Raw genomic sequence first — 16,366 nt, forward strand, 5'->3', positions numbered from 1 at the left:
CCAAAGGTGGCTTTGAGAGGCCTAACATTTTAGGTAGAAATGGTAAATTTGTGTAATCTTTTATTTTATTGATAGCATTTATATAGCTCAAATCTGGCTCTGATAGTCAGCATAGTGCTTTACACCAAGTATAGAGGATGGGTTACACTGAGAGCTGTCCAGATTACAGATTCATTACCAGGTGTATCCACGGAACCAGACTTTGCAATGGATGGGAGGGGGTGCATACATAGGACAGGGTAATCGGAAGCAGTAGTTCATTGTGATAGGGCAGCAGATCAGTGGCGTAACACAAAATGTGGGGGCCCCCCTGCGAGCCATGCTGAGGGGGCCCCCCAACTCGGCAACAAATCACGGGTTGCGCCACACTCTGGGCCGGCCTAGACTGTCACGCTTGCACAATACGCATGAACGTGCTGCTGAAGGGGTATGCCGCACACTGCACTAGGAAAAAGATATAAATATGTGTTTTAATGCAATATACAGCACACTTTCTGAGATAAATTGGCTATAAAGCCAGAGTGTTCGCAATTGTTTTGTAGGGTAACACAATCCAATACATGCAAGTCACCAACAGTGCACAGGAACATTAATGCTTCCAACTGGCTGCACAATGTAGACCAGTGTAAACACGTAATAACATTATAGTACAGATACATATGCCAGGCCACATTTAGACATACCTAGACTGTTTTCAGCAAAATGCCAGTCAAAGCAATAACACTCATCAAGAAGAGAGCACACAATAAAGCATGTGTCTCCATGGCCTCGAACAACACGGCCAAACTCTTTAAAATCTGCAAGGAACTGGTCAATCCTGTTGTGGTCTATACCTCTTCTGTTCCCTCCCATGCCCTCTGTACAGCTCTGGCCTCTCATTTCTCTGCTAAATCTCAGGACATCCTGTCCTCTATGTCCTCGTCCTCTCTCGGCCCATTTTGGCCATCTCTTCTCTCCTCCCCCTTTTTCCTCTTTCTCTCTGACAACACCTGACGAGGTTTCTAGACAAGTCCGATCTATGAAAGTGTCGTCCAAACAGGTGCTCCGCTGCTCCTCCAGAACCATCAAAGCCCATATTGACACCCTTGCTCCAGCCTTGGCCGATTTCTGTAATCACTCTTTCGCCACTGCAATGTTCCCCTCTCCCTTTGAGCACTCCCTTGTGCACCCACTCCTGAAGAAGCAGTCTGCTGATCCTACCTGTTGGAAAACTATCGCTCAATCTCCACCTTTCCTGAGCAAACTCTTGGAAAAGCTTGCCATCTCCCAGCTTACTCTCCACACTGAATCTGTTGGTTGTCTCCATGACCATCAGTCTGGCTTTAGAGCTGCCAGAGGCATGGAAACTGCTCTCCTTAACACCTGTGCTGCTCTCTAACCTTGATTCCAGCATTCCTTCTATTCTCATCCTTCATCTTTCCTCTGCTTTCGACAGGGTCAACATCGCCATCCTGATCAATCGACTCTGTGAGAACCTGGGCATCACAGATCAGACCCTAGAGTGACTGACCTACTTCCACTTGGACCGCCACTCCGCTCCCAGGTCGATCGTGGTCCCATTCTCTCCGCGACCTCTCTCTACCTGTGGCATTCCCCAGGGCTCTATCCTCTCACGCTGGTTTTTCAACCTCTACTTGGCCACTTTGGCCTCCCTGATCTCTACCTTATCCTCTAACTTTCAGTGTTGTGCGGATGACTCAGCTTTCCTTCAGGCTCCCCTCATCCTCCTCTCTTCTCTTGCTCATTCCTGACTGTCTATCCACGATTCAGGATTGGTGCGCCTCCAACAATCTCTGCCTTAATGCCAGTAAGACAGAGATCCTTCTCATTGGGACCCTTGCCACTGTGTTTCCTCTCTCACTATAGCAGACCAGCTTGGGCCCTCTTCCTTTGCCTTCCTGCGAGGCAAAAAACCTTGGTGTCATCTTCAACACCACACTCTTTCTCTCCTAACATCTCGGACATCACCAAGAAGTCCCACTACCAGCTGCTCCTCCTCAAAGGGACTCTCTCCTTTCTCACTCTCCACCAGAAGCTCACTGTCTCTAAGCTAGACTACTGCAACAGCCACTTTCTCAATCTGTCTTCCTCTAGTCTCCGTCATCTGCAAATAATCCAGAACAGGACTGCAAGACTTGGCCTTGGCCTCAAGCCCTGGGATTGTATTTCTCCAGCCCTGAAATCTCTCCACTGGCTGCAAGGATCAAGTTCAAGAACCTTTGCATTGCCCACAAGGCTTTCTGGGGCCAGTGCCAACACTAAATCCAATGCTCTCTTCCAAAATACCTTCTTTCTCTAACCCTTCACTCAGCTACCTCCAACTCTCTAAGGCTTAGACATTTCTCCAGGCAGAGAGTGGGGGTAGACCTCTCTCCTCTGCTGGTGCCTCCAACTGGAATGGCCTCCCTGCCTCTCTCAAACTTGAGGCGGACAACCTGAAGTTTCGGAAGCAGCTAAAAGCTTTCCTCTTCTCTGCTGCTTTCGCTCTCTCTCCCCCCCTGCTGACCTACCTGACCTACCTGTCTGCTGTACTGACTGGCTGCTTGGCTACCCTCAGAGTCTCTCTGAGTCCAGGCTCTTTCTTGATTGGTCACCCTTGCACTGCCTCCGGGCCTACCATGCACATAGGGGCTGTAACTGTAACCCTGCAGTCCATTGTTCTCCTTGCACAACCAATAGCTGCTCTGCCCTGGCTGCACTTACTGAGAGCATTGCTGCCCTGTTTTCCCCTCCCCTCTCACTTGCACTCACCTGCTCCCTTTTCCCTTGCACTTCTCGTTCTCACAAAGACACAAGGCCTAGTGAGATCGTTTGTCTTGTCCTCCCTCTATCATCCCTCCCTTGTGTACACTTGTGTACAGGCGCATTATAAATGACTTGAATCACATCATATCATTTTATCACAGATGCCCAAAAAAATATACAATGCCGCAGTAAGAAATGGCTAGACTGGCAGCACCCAAATGCCAATCTAGCCAGGTAATTAAAGTTAGCAGGACTACTTTATCAGAAATGTCCAGTTAAAAGAAAGTCATACCAAACTGAGGAATGACTAGACTGGCTAAATCAAAATGCCTCTTTAGCCACTAATACCACATATCATGCCTGCTTAGCCTGGACATGGACAACCATTATGATTTATCACACAATCCTGCCCCCCCACACATCCACTCTCCCTCCCACCCACCACCCCAACCTCCACAATCAGCTCCTTGGCCCAGAATTACCTCTGCGTCCCTCTTCCTTGTCCCAGAGCTTTTGTATGAGGCTCCTTGCCTCATAGGTAAGTACTGGGATGAGGAACAGTGGGACTAGGAGTGATGAAGATTACAGGTAGCTAAATCAGGCATTACCTCCATGTACCTCTACCTCTTCCCAGTACTTTTGTATGAGGCAGAGTGCCTCAAACACACGTACTGCCTCGTATATAAGTACTGGGACGAGGAAGAATAGGGCTAGGAGTAAGCAAGGCATTAAACACAAGTAGTAGCGCAACACCATTGAGTTGACTGGGCTTCAGCACTACCCCCCCTGCCATTTTGGGCTATATTGACTCAACTTGGCTAACCTTTAGAGCAGTTCCCCACCGAACAGGACACAGATTTTAAACGGCACCTGGTTTTTGCTGTTAACAAGAACCCAGCAATTACCAACGTAAAGCATTTCACTGTTAGTACCTGCATTCAAATGCCATATTGTTTAGGCGATTGAAATCGTGATGTGGGTTTAGTACTTGCATGCCAGGGGAGCGATTGGAAGGGTAGAGAGGGAACAGGAGACTTATAGGAGAGAGTTAACTGCTTGTAACATTGAATCTGCACTAGAATAGTCTCATTAAAATGCGTAAATAATTTGGATGCGCCCACACAAATAAGTTTCCCCCTCCCCACCGCATGTGAAGTTAGCGCCTCTCCCAACATTTGAAGGGTTAGCCCCCCGAAATGAAGGTTTTCTTGTGCCCCTGTACACAAGCACACACCATTCACCTTATACACACCCAGTCATCCACACATTTAAGTGTGCACCCTTTCACCATACACTCACACAGGTAGCCACCTATACATTTATGTGTGCACCCTTTCACCATGCAGGCACACCCCCACAGCCACCCATACATTTAAGTGTGCACCCTTTCACCATACACACACAGGCAGCCGGCTATACATTTGAGTGTGCACCCTTTCACCATAGACTCATACATGCACACCTCATGGAGTTGAGGGGGGACCCTATTACTTAAAAAAGAAATTGGGGCTCATTACGGGTCCAGCGGTAACCGTGCCGGTGCTACCGGCGGGTTGCCGCCAGACCCATAAAAAATTACTATGGCCTGACTTCCCGGTGCCACCGTGCTATTTCAAGTCCGGCGGCTGGGAAATCAGGTGCCGGTAATTTCGTTAAACCCCAGACTCCACGGGAATGGGGACACAGAAGCACCTGCACCATTGTTAACGGTGCTGGTGCTTCCGTGACAGGTCTGCCTACCGTGGCTGCTGTGCCTGGCAGGGTCAGACCTGTCGGGCACGGCAGCCCCACCAGGCAGACCTGTAATATGCCGGTCCGGAAACAACAGTGCCTGTAAGCTTACCAGCACCGTTGTTTCCGGACCGGCATGGTCAGAATGAGCCCCATTGTTTCTTTTTTAAGTCACTATAACTTCATTAAGAAATTATTTCAGTTAAGGACCGAACAATAATCAAAATAATTTCTTTATGATGGCTGAGTGGCTTCAAAAACAAACAATTTCTTTTTGAAGGCATAGGGTTCGCCACCCCCCGCCCCACCCCATGACATGGAGGCCTCCAGCCTAGGGTCTTCCATGTCATGGGGTACGGGGCCCTCAGACTTCAAAAAGAAAGTTTCTTTTTGTAGTCACTATGCCTTCATAAAGAAATTATTTCTGTTACAGAAATGTTCTTTATGAATGCATAGTGAATTTCAAAAGAAACTTTATTTTTTTTGAAATTTTTTTTTTTTTTTTACTGGGGCCCCCTCCCAGCCATGTGCTGGTGGGGCCCCCCACACCGCGGGCCCCCCCGCACCGTGGGGGCTGCGGGGGCCCCTGTTACGCCAGTGCAGCAGATAAGGCCCCTGACTTTTAAGAATGCTTGGTATTCCTCCCTGTTTCACTGTCTATAGAATCTGTATGTTCGTTGATGTTGAGGGCCTATAGAATAAGTGGAAGTGTGTGTGCTCTCCTGCTCCTTTGGGCACTGCTTAAATACACCTGGACAGTGCCGGAAGGCCTCACAGCCTGCCTATGGTGCCAGACATCCTCTGCATACAGGCCTTATAATAGAGAATTACCTTTTGTGAGGCACCTGAGGGCATCCTCACTTCTTTTCCCCCTGTATCCTCCTCTCAGGTGGCTAGGGAAAGGCCATCGCTCTTGGATCATGACCCGGGGGGTGGATATGTGAGGGAGGATCACCTGGGTGGAGGGAACTCAGGAGGGGGGAAAGGACGTCCTTAGGTGAGACATGGTATCCCGCATTTCCTTTTCCGAATGAACCCTCTATCCCGCAAGCCTTCATAAGCTATTGTCTGCCCCTTCCCTACTCTGCACGTAATACAGTCCCTAAGAATAAACAGTTCAGTACTGGGACAGGGAAGAGGCCAATTAGAGAAGCACATCCTCATTTTATTAATACACATACATACCAACCTCAATTTAGTACTGATACGAATAAGAGGACAACAAGAGCAAGACCTTTTCCATAGTGAGCGATCTAGTCTTTTCCACGCTAATCATGGTGGCGGGAACATTACAAGCCAACATCCTTGTGAACACAGGGTCCGCTATGGAAACAGTGATAGGAACTGCTGGGTGCAGGCAGACCTCTCAGAATTAGCGGGGTGGCAAGCAGAGTGCTCAAGACTCGAGAAATGATGCAGAGTTTATGCTGTGGGAAGCAGAAATGAAGTATGCTAGAGGCTGGTGGCAGATCGAAGGAGGGAAGCGGGCGTGACTGAGCGAAGCGATCATGGGAGCCCCAAGCTGCAGCAGGAGCACTGCTGGCTGAGCGGAGCCACAGTGAGCTCCTCGGAGAAAGAGCTAGGCACTGTAAGGGAAAGAGAGAGCCTGTGGCGGTCCAGGATCACGCACTAAAGTCATATGCAGGGGGAACACCGGGCTGGCAGGCGAATATATAAAGCAGATACCGAACATTGATTTAAAGCAAACTGAGCATTACAGTGAATGCTGAACAAAATGAAAGTAAAGTAGTTTTGAATTCGGACCAAAATGAAAACAATTATAAGCAACATTTTAATACCAAACATAGTCAAACATAGTGAAAGCAAGTGGGGAGAACTTGGGAATATTCAATAGAGTGAAAGAAAGATTCTGAATCTACTCTATGCAAAGAGCTGTATTATAAAAGAAACAAACATTTGTAGTGGAGCGAAATTGCAAAATCCATTAGATGAAAAGAACTGAAACAAGAGTTGGCACAAGCCGAGATAATTCAAAGAAATTGTATTATATAAGAAAGTGAACACTAGCAACAGCCAAGATATAAGGCACTGTATCACCTGAGAAACAAGCATTACCCCCAGCCAAGAGAAGACAACGAATTGTGTTGTCTGAGAAATTAGGCATTTGCCTAAGCCAAGAGAATTCAAAGGCACTGGGTTATATGAAACAACGCGCAGTGGCAACAGCCAAGGTGCAAGGCATTAGAATACTTGAGACGCAAGCATTAGCCAAAGCCACTAGAAGGCAACTAAAGGTGGTACATAAGAAAGTGAGCATTGGCAACAGCCAAGAGCAAGCAAAGAACTATATGTTAACAGGAAAACCCATTGGCAAGATCCAGGAGAAAGTTTAACAAGTGCATTGTGAGCAAGCAAGACACCATACAGGGTCGGGAGAGTGTGACACGGGTGAATAAAGCAAGGAGCACATTCAAGTTGAAAGAGTGGCCAGGTGTTAATGAAGAAGCATCAAGGAAGGGGCACCAGTTGCGTGACCTGTAATGGGTGGACTGTGTGGTCGGACAACTGTGCCTAGACTGAGTGCATTCCTTCATGGAAAGGTCACTGAAAGCCCCCATAAAGAAGCTTGTGTTTATACTAAAACAGACTTTAATATGTTTGAAGTCAAGAAACCAAACTGTTTATGTGAAGTAGTGGAAGAGAGCCATATCATAAGAGCTTGGAAGTGTCCCAAGGAATTGTGTTGTTTTGAAAAGCTGGAAGATTTGAACTCTTGGGGAAGGAAAACCCTATGCCTTGTGAACTATTTTGAATTTGGGGGAAGGTGAAGCTGATGGCATGCCAAAAGCTTTCAACTTCGCTTTGAACACTATTAATTTTGATGCTGACATCCCTACACATTGTATACAGTTAGACGTGAGGGCAAGTATAGGGTTTGGACAAAGACAGACATTTGCTTTGGACTTTCTGGCAGAGACTATCCTTAGTTTTTGTTGGGCAGGGATATCCCTCCTTAGTATAGGGCAGGTTAGGCCTTACTCCACGCTGCTTTTTGAGTTAATAAAAGTTTATGAAAAAAACTTGAACCTGTTGTCTGTGTCCACCCCGTGATGCCTTCACACTTCCTAGAGTGATGTCCTTAATGTAACTGCATCATTTGACCTAGTTAGTCTGCCATACATATTTAACAAACTTAGCTATAATTACATTCTCTCACTCTGCATTCCAGTAGCTTATTTACCAATTGCCTACATACAATAGAAACGTGTGCTCTCTCTTCTCTCTCTTCCTTGGAACTCTTGAGCAGACCTCAAGTCCATCACATCTCCACTGCATGACTTAAAGTAATACCAGTCACCCAAATTTGACAATAATCTAGCTAGGGACCAGCTGAATGGCTGCAATTAATTCACTCCCTTTCACATAACTCTTTTTGCAGACTGAAATAACTGTTTTTAAATGCCTTAATGTGTCACAAATCTATATAACACAGATCATTTGCTAGTGGCCATTGTACTGGTGCATATGTAACCCTCTCCTTCATGCAAGAAAAAAGTATTAATCCCACATACACTTTTTATACTGAGATTTTTTTCGTTCTAGGTGAAAAGATCTTTTTCTAAAGTCTTTTAAAAAAATTCAATTTAGAAAGACTGCTCCATGACCGGGCGAAGCAGTCTTTCTAATCGAACTGTCATGCCACTGCTGCACACGAGTGCGAGCAGGGGCTGACATGCTCACCGGATCCCGGAGCGCAGGACGAGGAGAACGGGCAAGTGTTTAGTGCATGTGTGTTGGTGTGTGTGTTGTGTGTATGTATGTGTTTTGGCTTAGGAGAGTCTTGGGTGAGGATGGGAGGGGAGGGTGGAGGGGGTGTGAGGTTATAGCACAGGAAAGTGGGCATTGGGGGGGAGGAGACAGGGTGTTGGGAGGAACAAAGGCGGGCTCTGGGGTGAAACCCCCTGAATTGTAAAAAAATAAAAAGAGGCAGGTCTATCTGAAAAGACCTCAATATTAAGGTTTCATGAGGTACGACCTAAATAAAAACTGCCAATATAAATCAGTCTTTTACTCATAAGATCTTGATAAAGAGGTCTTTTCACATAGAACCAGTTTTTTTTTTCCACAAACTTGTGGCAATCACCATGCTTATGAACTAAAACTAAAGATTAATGCTTCCTCTGATAATTTTGTCCCTTTCAAATGGAATTATTTTGTACATAATATGCCTGTACATATGCACAGTGATTTCAGCAAATAGCTGTAGTGCAATTTTGATGAAAATTATTATTTTGGCCATAGGCCTTCATCCAGATGTTTCATGTTCATAATGATAAATACTTTTCTGACAATATGACTGCTGCACATCACTGTAAACTTAAATTCCCCCATTTTTATGTCAAAGCTGCTCTAGTGGTTGAAAGGGGCACCTGCTATTGAAAATGGTAGTCATTAGCATAGACATTTCATGCATTTATGCTTTTTTGGCACTGCTATTCTTGCGTTAGTATAACCCTCTTTTTAGCTGGTGTCATAGAGGATATCATCCTTTTCAAGACCCTTCAGATTGAAACACTCCTCTGTTACCTGGTAACTAAAGCAAAAAAACATTTTATTGAAAGGTATACTGTAAATGATGTGATGGTCAAATGTTATTTTTATGATAAATTGGAATTTTGAAAGGTTGAGATAAAACTTAGCCAAACAAAATAAAAAAAAATAAAAAAGTTACCTGGTAATCATCAATAAATCCCTGACTACAGGCACCATTCCTTCAACGCACCAGACTGGACAAATGCACCTGCTTCTTAAGAAACCAACACTGTATTCTGACAATCCCAGCAACTACTGCCCAAACACCCATCTTCCCTTCCTAGATAAGATCCTTGTGAAAGCAGTAGCCACACAACTCCTCCAACATATCGGCACCGACAACCTCCTCCAGCCCTACTAGTCTGGCTTCAGATCCAGATGCAGCACAGAAACAGCTACCATCAAGGTGATCGATGATGCCCTTAGCATCTTCGATGATAGCATTCCTGCTTCCTGGTTCACCTCGACCTCTCAGCCGTATACGACACAACAGTCCACCAGACTCACTGACATTGTACATTGCTTCATGGGCATAAGGGAGTCTGTCCTCAGCTGGTTTAAATCCTACTCTGCTAACTGCCACCAATTTATTCAAAGGGATTTCTCCAGATCTCCTATGCTACCCATCATCTGTGTAGTCCTGCTTCATCATCTCTCCCTTGATCTTCAACCTACACATGGAAACACCAACATGCAGGTGATAGGCAGCTCTACATCAAGATCGCATCATCCTTTGTCCTGCCCAGGGGCATCCAGCACAGAAATGCTAAGCAATTCTCCTCTGAACAAGAGTACCAACAGCAACCCCAGATATGTGTTTTGGCCTAGTCGGGCCTCATCAATGAGGTGGAGCTGTGCTTTTCTAAGAACACTGAGCAAGGTGTCCACGTCTGGATTCCCCTGGTAACTTAGGGTGAAACTCAAAGTTACTTAATATGCAAAACAAGAGGGTCCTGGTAGTCCCTCTACCGGCACGAACAAAGACCATTGACATGTTTTTGGGTGGATGGCCTCCGGGAGAGTCTCAACCAAGTCTTTATCTCACTGTCCCTTTCACAGAGGAGAAATATCCCTGCATATCAGTCTTTGTCCTGCCCAGGGGCAGTCCAGCACCGAAATGCTAGGCAATTCTCCTCTGAACAAAAGTACCAACAGCAAGCCCAGACACGTGTTTCGGCCTAGTCAGGCTTCATCAGCGAGGTGGAGCTGTGCCTCTCTAAGAACAGTGAGCAAGGGGTCCATGTCTGGATTCCCCTGGTAACTTAGGGTCAAACCCAAAGTTACTTAATATGCAAAACAAGGGGGGTCCTGGGAGTCCCTCTACCGGCACAAACACGGCCCATTGGCCTGTTCTTGTGTGGATGGCCCCCGGGAGAGTCTCAACAAAGTCTTTAGCTCACTGTCGCTTTCGCAGAGGAGAAATATCCCTGCATATCAGTTTTTGTCCTGCCAAAGGGCAGTCCAGCACCGAAATGCAAGGCAATTCTCCTCTGAACAAGAGTACTAAAAGCAACCCCATACACGTGTTTTGGCCTAGTAGGGCCTCATCAGTGAGGTGGAGCTGTGCCTCTCTAAGAACAGTGAGCAAGGGGTCCACGTCGGGATTCCCCTGGTAACTTAGGGTCAAACCCAAAGTTACCTAATATGCAAAACAAGGGGGGGTTCTGGGAGTCCCTCCACCGGCAGCGACACAGCTCATTGACCTGTTCTTGTGGATGGCCCCTGGGAGAATCTCAACCAAGTCTTTATCTCTCTGTCCCTTTCACAGAGGAGAAATATCCCTGCATATCAATCTTTGTCCTGCCCAGGGGTAATCCAGCACCAAAATGCTAGACAATTCTCCTCCAAACAAGAGTTCCAACAGCAACCCCAGACACTTGTTTCAGCCCAGTTGGGTCTCATCAGTGAGGTGGAGCTGTACCTCTCTAAGAACAGTGAGCAAGGGGTCCACGTCTGGATTCCCCTGGTAACTTAGGGTAAAACCCAAAGTTACTTAATATGCAAATAAAAGGGGGTTCTGGGAGTCCCTCTACCAGCACAAACACTGCCCATTGACCTGTTCTTGGGTGGATGGCCCCCGAGAGAGTCTCAACCAAGTCTTTAGCTCACTGTCCCTTTCACAGAGGAGAAATATCCCTGCATATCAGTGTTTGCCCTGCCCAAGGGCAGCCCAGTACCAAAATGCAGTTGTTTCTCTTAAAGCTTGAGTTAATTTTTAGGGTCCATTCATTAAGCTCATTATTGTTGTTCCATTGTGCCCCCCTTCTCGCACACAGGTGTTGCCTGTCTTGCTTGAATATTCTACCCTGCGCACCCCCCGCCCCTCTCCAGCCTACTTCTGCAGGAGTCTGTCCTGATACATTCAGGTTTCATCATCACCGTCTTGTGGACAATGCTGGATTTGACTTTTATGGACTTCATTGATTCACGGTGCGTCACCCTTTCTCATGGTGGATCTGAATAATGATGTTCCCATCTTCATCTTGTATCCTGGCTTCCAACATTATGTGTTACTAGTGACTTCTGCAATTGTATTCGCTCTCCCCTCTTGCTTCGCCACTCTTTTTGTCTGCTTACTCTTTGAACTCTCTTCCTCTCCCTTTCTCCCTTTTCCTATTTCCTCCCATCCTCCCCTTACTTTCTCCTATGCTCTTACTCTATCAGAATTGTCCCTGGACCTAGTATGATAGCAACCTTGTGTGTCTCCTCCCCCCTCCCCTTACTTGTTCCCCCTTCTCCAGCACTATCTGAAATGTCGTCAGGCGTAGTACAATAGTCGCTTGTTTTGTTCCTTCCCTCCCTTCTGCACCCTCTCCCTCACCTTTTGTTTTCCCCGGCTCTACCAGAAATGGTGTCAGGCGTAGTACAGTAGTCGCTTGTCTGTTTCCATTTCGTTCCCACTCTCCTCCTTCCTTCCCTATCTATGTCTTAGCTAATGCTCTGAAATGTCGTCTGGCCAAGTACGATAGTTAATTTCACATCCTTACTGTTCATGGTCTGCAAGAATGTCATTGTATTATCCCTTGTTCCCTCCCTTGCCTTGAAGCGCTTTGAAACACATTGTGTATAGGCGCTATATAAATTATCATATCATATCATCATATCATATCATTAAAAGATGGACTCTTAGAATTTTTGGTTACAGAGGAAGTTATTTGACTTAAGGCATTTTTGTCCGATCCTTTTACACATTGCCTTTGGGAGTAAGGAGGGTGTTCATCCTGAAACACTTTAAAAGATCTTTCTGTTAACAAGTCTTGCTCAGATTTAACAGAACTTGTACCCTGGGTCACACATCTTATATGTGGGTCAGGGACATTATAATGACAAAATGTCATTAACTGTTTTGGTAACCCAGAAAGGCACTTACTTGCAGAGGACAAATACTGCGTCTCGTCCCACAGGATCTCCTCACCAGCATGGGCCCTGTCTCCTCCCAGGCGATCCTTCCACAGTACACCACCCCCAAGGCCAGTATCAGGATCAGGAAGCATCTGCCTTTCCCGGGCAACCTGGGCGGAGACTTTAGGCAGGGCTTCAGTGAGGGATCTGTAGGATTCATCACAGTACCCCAAGGCTTGTCTTTGTCTCTCTTTCTTTTTTAACTTCTACTTTTAGCCGTTGATGCCTATTTTTTCTAATTTTGGCCTTCAGAATCATTCCTATACAGATGGCATAGAAATGTATATGCCTGTCAATAATTCTACGGATTCTTTTCAGAATATTGTCAGCTACATGCTTGGAGTAAAAAGAAGAAATAACCGTTAACAAACTGCAACTAATCCCATCAGAAACACAGGACATCTCATTTGGACCTCAACATATCCTTAATTATCCAATGTGGCTGCCATCACCTCCTTTTTCGTTTGAACTTCCAAATATTTTTGCACATAAAGTAAAGAATCTTGGCTGCTATTGGCAGTCCAATTTAGGCTGTAAACATCAGGTTGGTGAGATTATTAAGACGATTTTTATAGGTTCTGATTGTTATGCTTTGCTCTTCCTTATGTTCCTGCTGTTGACCACCTAATTGTGGTTGGAGCATTAGTCAAATCGGAATTGGACTACGCGATAACCATTTTAGGAGATATTTTGCAGTAGCAACTCTCCCAGCTGCAGGCTTTGCAAAATGCTGTAGTTAGGTTGTACTATCAGGTACCGAAGTCTTCTCCGATTTCCCATCTTCAGAGATCTCTCCATTGATTGCCAGCTGTGCTTCATCTTCAAAGGCATTCATGGACTGGCACTGCGATACGTGTCTCATAGGATTCAACCTTATCAGCCGACACTCGCTCAGCGGTCTGCACATCAATAGTTGTTAGCTGTTCCCTCCTTCTTCTATACTTATAGGCGATTCATGCATTTCTCTGTCCTGTGCCCTTGTCTTTAGAATACTCTTCCTATCAGTCTGAGAAGAATTAACTCCTTAATTATTTTCTGAAAAGCTCTTAAAGCCTATCTTTTAATGATAATCCTATTGTGCCTCTTCTTTACACTGCTTACTTGATGATAAAATCTACACCGAGACGCAGTCCATTCTGCTCGGTTTGCGCAATAAAAATTAATCAAATCAAATCAAGGGCTACCTCACATTGATCCAGTCCTGGATGTCCAGTGTTTACCTGAAGCTCAATCCCTCAAGGCAGTATTCCTCCTGCGACCCACAACACTGAACACCCTGACATCCAGACCTCTGCTATGAAACTCGAGGGATTCACATACCAGCCGACTACCTGCATCAAGTTCCTTGAGGTCATCATCGACAGACACCTCGCCTTCAAATAGCGAGGAAGGTATAAATGACTTGGAACCAACTTTCACTCCTGCTGAAAACCACCCTTAATTCTAGAAAGCAATTTCAGATCTCCTGTTCAGTACTCTCCCACCTGGATGGGAGGCCTTCTAGTGACCACCTTGGAACCCATGATTTGTGTCCTTTATGTTGTAACATGGCTCATCAAAGGACTCTGCAAATTCGTCATCACACCAACTTGCATCGGACTACACTGGCAGCCTCCTCAAGCAAATATCACCTTCAAATCCTGCTGCATCATCCACAAGGCTGGTCCTGCAAGCCCCCAAGATACCTCACTGAGAGGCACAGCATCTCTGGAGACCCACAATCCGCCAGAAGCCTTCACTGGTGAAGGAAGGAAACAACCAGAAGAGAGGCCTTCTTGGCCTACACCCCCAGACTCTGGAACCTCCTACCCATCAACACCAGACTCTCCCCTCGCTTCTACATTTCAGGATGGTGCTCAAAACCCTCTACTTAACTGAATGGCTCCTACGTAACACCTAAGGCCACACTCCTCCACCTAACTTGCAACTGGGTGATCCTTTCTGTTTCCTCCCCTGCTTGTTGGTAGATCCCTTCTGCCTAATTGCCTTCTTTCCCATACTACGCTACGTTGTTAGCACAAGGAATACAGAGGTCATATTTGGGACAAGGAATAATGAGTGGGGGGATTGTAAAGGTGAAAATTAAAGAGAAAAACGAGAAAACTCCCTGAAATTCCCGTGGGCTTAAAATAAGAAGAGACTTGGGAAGCCTTTAAATCCCTGCAGCAAGGCCCTCTAAAATGTGTTGTGATACATGGGATAACAATACGTTCTAGTTATTGTTCAGGTAGAAAGGGAAAACCTAATTCAATACCTGCCCAATAAAATGCTATATTTGATTCATTATTGGTGGGTTCTGTCCTCCGGCGTAATATTGTATTGTATTGCATTTTTTGTTGATGTAAAGACGCAGTTTAATTTTGATATAACCAGGATGGAGGTACACACCTGACGCGGCTATTTGACAGGAGCCGATCACAATGAGAGAGTGAGACGAGTGTCTTGAACAGGCAAGGCAGAGAGACACTGTTGAACTGGAGAGGGTCAGATTCAACTAACAGCTGAACATGGGAACCCTGGCAAAGGCTGTATCCAAGTTGGCTGCCTGTTCAGTTTAGCCCTGTCCCACAAAGCCAAGCAGAATTAAACAAACATGGGGAATATGTAGCGCATGCTGAATCGAGCCAATCCCAGCAGCCCAGATCCATATTCCCACATGTGGAATCAGTAAACCTTCCGACCTTTCAGCTCTATAAAAAGGGGAGGTTTCAACCAAATGGTATCATAGTTTAGACACAGAACAGGACACAGGCAGTGGCAAGCTGGAGGCCAATTGGGGAGTTGAAGGAGGAGGGGAATGGCGGGTGGAGAGACATGGTTGGCTGGAGAAAGTAGGAGAGTGAAGTAATGGTTGGAGGAAGCAAGAAGGTGATAGTAAGAGGGAAAGTCAAGAAAGGGAACCCCAGAAGAAATCGGGAGTTGGTGAAGAACACCATAAAGAATGTGGCGCAAGACTAGTGGGAGGTGAAAGGGGACAGTTATAAGAGAACAGTGTACCAGTAACAAAGAAGCAAAGGAGGCCAAGTAACAGCTATAAGGGGACTGGACAAACCACAGGAGTAGGAGGGAGGGTGCACAAGAGACACAGAGGGAAGGAAGGAAGAATACTAGAGGGGAAAAAAGATTGGCATACCCTTCCCAGAGATAAATGAAGGAAGAGAGGGAAACAAGAGAGAGAAGAGGTTGGAAGGGTGTTTAAAGCGATGGTGAAGAAGGTGGGCAGGCAAGGTGGTATGAAGCAAGCAATAGGAAAACTGCAGAAACAGGGAAAGAAAACAGACTTTTGAGGAGTAAAAAGAGAACATGAGAGGGGTGAAAGTACGAGCCCGTGACAAGAGGTGGAGAAGGTGGGAAGGAGACAAGAAAAAAAGGTTAGGTGGGAGGAGAGGTTGAGTTCTCTATGAGAATGTTGCGGGTCATCAAGGAGGAAGGTGAAGATAAGGATGCGTGTTGTGATTAACTTTGCATTCATCTGGTGCAAGTGACTAGAATCTTGAGATGGAATGCAGGGCTTAGAATGTTTATCTATGAGTGAGTTCCAGGTTTGTTAGTTGCAAGGATGTAAGCCCTGAGAGAGGATGCCGGTGGGTGTCCTATGTCCCCTTTTACTTACCTGACTCTAAGAACTGTAATTGGTGTACCTAAACTTAAGTAAATAAGTTAACAGTTCACTGGAGTGTCAGAGTCATTTGTGGCCAAACCCTGAACACAACACTGGCGACGAGGATGGGATCTGGCTGTGCTGGGGGGACAGCACCAAAGGGAGACACCCACCGCCCCCCCCCTCTGAGAAGTGATCCTCTCTCAGGTAAGAGCGCTGGATGGCTGTGAGGCACTGCAAGTGCAGTGAGGGCAATTGAGGTCCAGACAGAGGTGATACAGAGGCAGAGGGGGCAAGAAAGGCCCAGACAGAGGCGCTACGAAGGCACTGGAA

The sequence above is a fragment of the Ambystoma mexicanum genome, chromosome 8 (assembly GCF_040938575.1).
Source record: "Ambystoma mexicanum isolate Mex_15411 chromosome 8, UKY_AmexF1_1, whole genome shotgun sequence".
Taxonomy (NCBI): Eukaryota; Metazoa; Chordata; class Amphibia; order Caudata; family Ambystomatidae; genus Ambystoma; species Ambystoma mexicanum.